The sequence below is a fragment of the Anthonomus grandis genome, chromosome 1, assembly GCF_022605725.1.
Source record: "Anthonomus grandis grandis chromosome 1, icAntGran1.3, whole genome shotgun sequence".
Taxonomy (NCBI): domain Eukaryota; kingdom Metazoa; phylum Arthropoda; class Insecta; order Coleoptera; family Curculionidae; genus Anthonomus; species Anthonomus grandis.
Window position 1 is genome coordinate 47042065 of NC_065546.1, and position 7205 is coordinate 47049269.

At 30.5% G+C, this 7205-nt stretch overlaps 1 long non-coding RNA gene across 2 annotated transcripts; it reads right to left on the minus strand.

The window, feature by feature from the left end:
- Window positions 1-249: 249 nt before the first annotated feature.
- On the minus strand, window positions 250-2247 carry LOC126743801 (uncharacterized). Of its 2 annotated transcripts, none has more exons than XR_007662998.1 (3): window positions 896-2247; window positions 684-817; window positions 250-626 (listed from the first exon to the last, which is right to left on the minus strand). It is a non-coding gene; the product is annotated as an uncharacterized LOC126743801 (long non-coding RNA). The 2 variants fall into 2 exon arrangements; XR_007662997.1 differs by having other exon boundaries at window positions 888-2247.
- Between the last annotated feature and the right edge of the window lie 4958 nt (window positions 2248-7205).

A 7205-nucleotide genomic window follows, 5' to 3' on the forward strand; every position in this document is an offset into this window, starting at 1 on the left:
TAACCTGGCTTTTTAGGGCAGAGCCTATTCCCTTCACCAAAAATGTAGGAAATAGAGAAAATAATATTGTCATTTGCCAATAACGACCTTTATTCTCCTTAATGTTTTTAGGCTCTAATGCTACATAACATACAATCATAATTTTTAATGAAGATATTACGTGTGTGTTTATATTATGTTTTATGCTTTAATACATGTTGTCCTTATCTTAATAAAAAAATTTATATATGTACATATAATTTCTGCATATTCTATGTGAAGTATACAATTATTATTTAAATAATATATAAAACTAATTAACTTAATAAGATTACAAAAATATTTATTACATGTCAAACCTGTATACAACTGAACTTTGTCATGATTATTTTTTATGTGCTCATATGAAAAACTTAATTTTAACTTCTGCACTTTTTTCTTTCACATCCTCCAGTTTTTTGCGGCAAAATGAATTTTAGCTCTGCTGTTGGTGCAAAATTGAAATCATGTCCCTTACTGGAATTTGACACCGGCTCACCTTCTACAAAATTGTTGACAGTGTCTCTGTTTGAAGTACCATGCTTCAAAGAAGTGGACGAACTTGTACTGGGTATAGATATGTTTGTACTAAGCAATTCTGTATTTACCTTGAAAAAAAATCAAGCTTTGAAATAAATAAAAATAAGTTGGAAGTATAGACTTACCTAGGTTTTTGACAATTTCTTTAATTTCTCCTTGGTTAACCTCTTTGCATGTGGAAAAGTAGTGAGGCCATTCATTGTATTTTTGTCAACAATTACATACCAATGCATGGACTGAAGGTTTTTTATCCATTTGCCTACAAGGAACAAAATTTATAAATTACCTCATTTAGGTATTAAAAAAAATGAAAGATTTAGTTAAAATACCTTAGTACCTATTCCTTGGCAAAGATATTCATTTTTCTTTTTCCAGGGGCTCTTTTGAAAATTTAAAGATATGACAGGTCCGTTTTTCGCTATGATGCTTTCAATCTGGTGCAAAACACATAACCTTTGTTGGTGTAGTCCACTAAAATAACAAAAACAAAATCAAATATAACAATCAAAACATTATGACATAACCTTAAAATGTATGTATTTTCATAAATTTCAGGATTATTCACTAAAAATTGGTAATTATGAAACTGAATTAAAAAAAAAAACTTGTATGTGTGTAATTGTGATACTTACATTTTATTTTCATATAGGAAAGTAAGAAAGATGCGGAGACTTAAAAATATCTTCCAACATTTGTTTGGATTTTGGGAACTTCCGTTGCCGGTGGCGTTTATGCTTGTGGGCCGGAAAGTGACATTGAAATGACAAGTGAAAGTCTCTTCGTCTTCTTCTTTTTTTCTTCGATTTTTATGGCTTAAGCCCGATAGCAACCAACGTGAGTCAGAATTATGCAAAAACATGTTAAGGTGGCTTTACATAAAGGAATTAAGCTGTTTACCTTCCAAACAATACCAAAGTTGTTAATTCGTTTTTTTAGGCATAATTAACAATTAAATTATAAATAATGGCTAAGAGTTAAACGATACACTTTATAATATTAAAATTAATAATAGACAGAATTTTATAACTTTTATTGCTACAGAATAGATGTAACTATTTGGTAGTATAGTACTTTTTTCAATCGGACCAAAGCAAATTTTTTAAATTATTTCCAATGTTGATCTGGTTTACGATTTTATTACCGATTCATTTTAGAACCCTGACATAATTTTGATATATGTAGGTTTTGAGAATATTTTCTACTAAACTAAAATTAAAGAGCGGAGCGTATTGTAACACATCATGGTTCTCTGAAGCATGATACCCAGAAATAAGTTAGTAATATTTCAATGAAATTTATTTTTGATTATAATATATAATAAGACCTTTCCTTTTCTCTCTGTATTTACTATAGATTGACGAAAAACAAAGAAAAACACAAAGTCACGGTCTCACAACATGTAATTAAACGGGCTACACGTGTTTCGCTCTAGTTAGAGCATCATCAGTTACAGCATAAGTGTGTGGATGGCTTCTAAAGGCCTGATGATGCTCTAACTAGAGCGAAACACGTGTAGCCCGTTTAATTACATGTTGTGAGACCGTGACTTTGTGTTTCGTCAATTTTGTATGTTGGTCTCTTAGAGAATAATGGATGAGATTTTTGGATTTATTATAGATGTTAATGTTTTCCAAGTACTAAAAAAAGAAAAAGTTGGGTAGAGCACCATGCCGAGGCTAAGGTTTGAACTCAGAGCCTTATGAGGATACGGCAGGTCTCTTCCCCACTGCGTGTTTAGGGCACTCCTTGGATAATTTTGGAGATTTTTTTTTTGTAGTACTGACAAAAATTTTTAAAATTTCTACTGGTCCCCACGGACTAAAGTAGACGCGAAGCGTCTACTTGTTACAATACGCTTCGCGTATTGTAAGAACGCACCGACAAAAATTGGCGGAGGTTCCGACTTTCGACACAAAAACGCTAATAACTTTTTTTCTATGGCGAATTTTTCTTTCGGGTTTTTACCGTTATATGTAGGAAGGATGAGAGTATATAACGGTGTAAAAAATTTTTCGCCACGCCCACCCCGAAGGGGTGGGCGTGGCAAAAAACGGTTTTTTGACGAAAAAAATTTGATTAAGTCGTTGTGGAAAACTGACCGGGCCGATTTTTCTGAAACTCATTGACGTTAAAGGCCTTTATATAAAGCAGCTCCTAAAGGACGCTTTTTAAGATAAACCCTTTAGAAGTCGGATTTTTCTGTGAATGAATTTTGAACTTTTTGCGCGGTACCTCGCGGACTTAAACGGCTGTGGGGCCTAAACGGTAAAGTTCCCGGTAATGCGAACAAAACAGACCTTTTCTACGTAAATGTAGCTTTCTTTTTTATTAAAACTATTTTTTTCCAAAAGAAACTCCTTCCGAGATAAACGAGCTCAAACTTAAAATTTTTTTTTTCGAAAAAAAAAAAGTGAATTTTTCGAGAAATAAATTTTTTTCTACTTCTAAAAAATTTTTTTAATTTTTTTTGTTAACACCGTTTGAAAGCTTAATCCTTTAGGATTAAATAGAGGTATTATTCATGGTGCTACGTATTATACAGGGTGAGCTGTGTTAACAAATATAAACCCCTTTTTGAGCCTTTTTTTGACCGATTTTTTCTATTTTTCTTAATAACTCTTTATTGGCGGCACCTAGAAACTTCAAACTTTCAGCGTTTTAAGAACTATTTAAATCCTATTTTTCGACATACTCTACAACCTTCTACGTAGAGTAGTTTTTGCTCTACACCCTTTTTTAACTTTGACGCTTAATACCGGCATACCTATGACACCTACGACAACCATTTTTTTTCTGAAACCACCGGACACTATCTGGCTATAATCCACTAAAAACCGTTTTTCTTCAAATGTTACCATTTTCCGGGGGCCCGCTGTTATTTAAGAAAAACCCCCAAAAATAAGCCGTTCCAATCAACCAGTCATACCCTCGAGACACAGGGAGCCAGCTCATGGTACAATAACGGTGGCGGTCCAGCACCAAATTGACCCAATGTAAAGGCATACGGACGACGTCATTATCGAGTCGCACATGGCCAGATGACGTAAGCGCGGGGTTTTCGGGGTATTGTGGCGGCAAATTCGGCCCCGTTTGCGCTACGAGTTAGAGTAGGAAAAGCGGTTTGAGAGAAGGATGGAGGATGTCTGGCAACAATTATAAACGCGTCGTGTTCGTCTCGTGACGTCATGAGTTATTTTATTAATGAATATTATTAGTATTATGGGGACAATTTTACGCGGTTTCTTGATAAATTACTGGGATAAATAAAATGAATATAAATATTAATAAATATATATTTGAAATATACAGAGGGTATTGATATTACGGAACATTTATGAGGATAATAATAGTATGGAAATAGAATTATACCGGGGGTTTTAAGGTTTTAAGGCATTTATAAGGAAAATAATATTTATAATTATAGTAATATTAATCTACAGGGTGTTTTAAAGTTGAAGTGCATTAATAAGGAGAATATTATATATAATAAAAGTAATATTAATCGTCAGCATATTTTAGGGTTTTAGTGCTTTCATAAGGAAAATATTATTTATAATTATAGTAATCGTATTATAAAGGGTGTTTTAAGATTTAAGGACATTTACAAGAAAGATAATATTTATAATAATAGTAATAGCAGCATAAAGGTTAAGACAAGGTATAAATATCTGGAAAAAAAATAATAGTAATAATAGTTTTATTTTAGTTAGGGTTCTTTTAGTGGGGGTTGCTAAATTGGTAATAAATTTATATAAATAGTTTATCAATTTAGAAAAAAAAGACATTGATGCGGTGTCAAAAAAAGGTGTATTTTTTGTATTATTTTACTATATTACTGATATCACGGCTTTTATAGCTTCAATTCAATAAGTTGATAAATTTTTTATTCGTTTTCTTTTCTTTAATTTTTTTTTATTTTATTATAATTGCCTTTTAAAATAAACATTAAAAAAAAAAAACAAGAAACAAACCACTTTTTCTTATCCTAATACATTGCTTCTTATGGGACCTGATCTTTCTCTTTAGATTGTGACACTCGTATGAATCGTGGAAAAATTTGTCATAAAGCTTTTTTACTAGTTATTGAATGGTCTTTAAGCAGAAGAAAGAAATTTTGAATTCGGAGCATATTTTGAAAAAATTGTCATTTTGACCCCGGATTTTGTTCGAAAATCGAAAATTGCAAAGAAATAGGGTTTCTGTTCATTTTAGAGTCAAATTGGTAATAACCTTTTTTAAAGGTACTCTGAAGTAGTGCAGGATAGAAAAATAAAAAATTGATATTTTTCCATAGGGCTCTTGATAAATCGATATTTATGTTTTACAGTTTTTTTCAATTTTCTCCGATTCTATGATAGCTAGAACCGATTCGTTTTGACATGCGGATACCTCGTAATATTCCCGAGAACTTTTGTTTGAAACAAAAAGTTCTCAGACTCACAGTTAATTCAGAAAAAAATAAAAATAATTTTTTCGAAAATTTTCGTGGGTATACCCCTTTCGATTTTCGAACAAAAAAATTTTTTTTTTTTATTGAGTTTTTTTACTGGAAATTATTAGTTTAGGGCCTACTTGAAAATTTGCCAATAATCATTTTAGGAAAAAAAAATTGTACGGTGGGAAAAAGGAAGTTTTCTTTTATTTTTCCCACATTTTTACTTATATCTCGGCTTCTATAGCTTCGATTCAATTCGTTTATGGTTTCTTTTATTTCTTATTCTTCTCCTGTCAATTCTTTTGATATTTTATTACTATTGGCTTTCAAAAATAAAACTGAAAAATCAAAAAAATCCACGAAAAAACCCGGTTTTCTTATCCCCAAACATGAATTCTTATGGGACCTAATGTTTCTCTTTATATTGTGACACTCGTATAAATCGTGGAAAATTTTGTCATAAAGCTTTTTCACTAGTTTTTGAATGGACATTAACTAGAAAAAAGAATTTTTGAATTCGGAGCATATTTTGAAAAAATTGTCATTTTGACCCCGGATTTGGTTCGAAAATCGAAAATTGCAAAGAAATAGGGTTTCTGTTCATTTTAGAGTCAAATTGGTAATAAAATTTTTTAAAGGTACTCTGAAGTAGTGTAGGATAGAAAAATAAAAAATTGACATTTTTTCATAGGGCTCTTGATATTTCGATATTTATGTTTTACAGTTTTTTTCAATTTTCTCCGATTATATAATAGCTAGAACCGATTTATTTTGACATGCGGATACCTCATAAAATTCCTGTGAACTTTTATTTGAAACAAAAAGTTGTCAGAGTTACAGTTAATTTAGAAAAAAATAAAAATCATTTTTTCGAAATTTTTCGTGGGTATACCCCTTTCGATTTTTGACCAAAAAAAAAATTATTTTTTTATTGAGTTTTTTTACTGGAAATTATTAGTTTAGGGCTTATTTTAAAATTTGCCAATAATTATTTTAGGAAAAAAAAATGGTATCATGGGAAAAAACGAGTTTTCTTTTGTTTTTTCTACCTTTTTATTAATATCTCGGTTTCTATAGCTTCGATTCAATTCACTGATGGTTTTTTTTACTCCTTTTTCTTCATCTGTCTACTCCTTTCATATTTAATTAGTATTGGCTTTCAAAAATAAAACTGAAAAATGGCAAAAATCCACGGAAAAAGCCGGTTTTCTTATCCCCAAACATCAATTCTTATGGGACCTAATCTTTCTATTTATATTGTGGCACTCGTATGAATCGTGGAAAAATTTGTCATAAAGCTTTTTTACTACTTTTTAAGTCGTCTTTAAGCAGAAAAAAGAAATTTTGAATTTAGAGCATATTTTGAAAAAATGCTCATTTTGACCCGGATTTTGTTCGAAAATCGAAAAATGCAAAGAAATAGGTTTTCCGTTCATTTTAGAGTCAAATCGGTAATAATCTTTTTTAAAGGTACTCTAAAGTAGTACAGGATAGGAAAATAAAAAATTAAAATTTTGCCATAGGGCTCTTGATAATTCGATATTTATGTTTTACAGTTTTTTTCAATTTTCTCCGATTCTATGATAGCTAGAACCGATTCGTTTTGACATACGGATATCTCGTAATATTCCCGAGAACTTTTGTTTGAAACAAAAAGTTCTCAGACTCACAGTTAATTCAGAAAAAAATAAAAATCATTTTTTCGAAATTTTTCGTGGGTATACCCCTTTCGATTTTCGACCAAAAAAAAAATTTTTTTTTTATTGAGTTTTTTTACTGGAAATTGTTAGTTTAGGGCTTATTTTAAAATTTGTCAATAATCATTTAAAAAAAAAAAAATTGTACCGTGGGAAAAAACCAGTTTTCTTTTGTTTTTCCCACATTTTTACTAATATCTCGGCTTCTATAGCTTCGATTCAATTCGTTAATAGTTTCTTTTATTACCGATTCTTTTCCTGTTAATTCTTTTTATATTTTATTACAATTGCTTTTCAAAATAAAAATGGAAAATAAAAAAAATCGACATAAAAACCTAGTTGTCTTATCCCAATACCCTAATAAATGGGACCCTCTTTTCCCTTTATCTTGTGGCACGTATAAATCGTGGAAAATTTACTTAATAAACTTTTCTACTAAGTTTTGCATGGCCTTTAAGGTAAAAAAAGAAGTTTTGAATTTTAAGCATAATTTGAAAACGCAAATAAAATTATTT